The sequence below is a fragment of the Sapajus apella genome, unplaced genomic scaffold (assembly GCF_009761245.1).
Source record: "Sapajus apella isolate SASKATOON/1434 unplaced genomic scaffold, GSC_monkey_1.0 scaffold14, whole genome shotgun sequence".
Lineage (NCBI taxonomy): Eukaryota > Metazoa > Chordata > Mammalia > Primates > Cebidae > Sapajus > Sapajus apella.
This window is the reverse complement of record NW_022436954.1, coordinates 8251996-8252264: the sequence shown is the minus strand read 5'-3', so window position 1 is coordinate 8252264 and position 269 is coordinate 8251996. Positions and strand designations below refer to the sequence as shown.

General features: G+C 50.6%; 1 protein-coding gene across 2 annotated transcripts in view; it reads right to left on the bottom strand.

Moving 5' to 3' along the window:
• Positions 1 to 269, bottom strand: part of STX5 (syntaxin 5) — a 29736-nt gene that overhangs the window by 27462 nt on the left and 2005 nt on the right. The gene's annotated exons all lie outside the window — the stretch shown is intronic.

Sequence of the window (269 nt, the reverse complement as noted above, 5' to 3'; positions counted from 1 at the left end):
TTTGGGAGGCCGAGGCGGGTGGATCACGAGGTCAAGAGATCGAGACCATCCTGGTCAACATGGTGAAACCCCGTCTCTACTAAAAATACAAAAAAATTAGCTGGGCATGGTGGTGCGTGCCTGTAATCCCAGCTACTCAGGAGGCTGAGGCAGGTGAATTGCCTGAACCCAGGAGGCGGAGGTTGCGGTGAGCCGAGATCGCGCCATTGCACTCCAGCCTGGGTAATAAGAGCGAAACTCCGTCTCAAAAAAAAAAAAAAAAAAAAAAA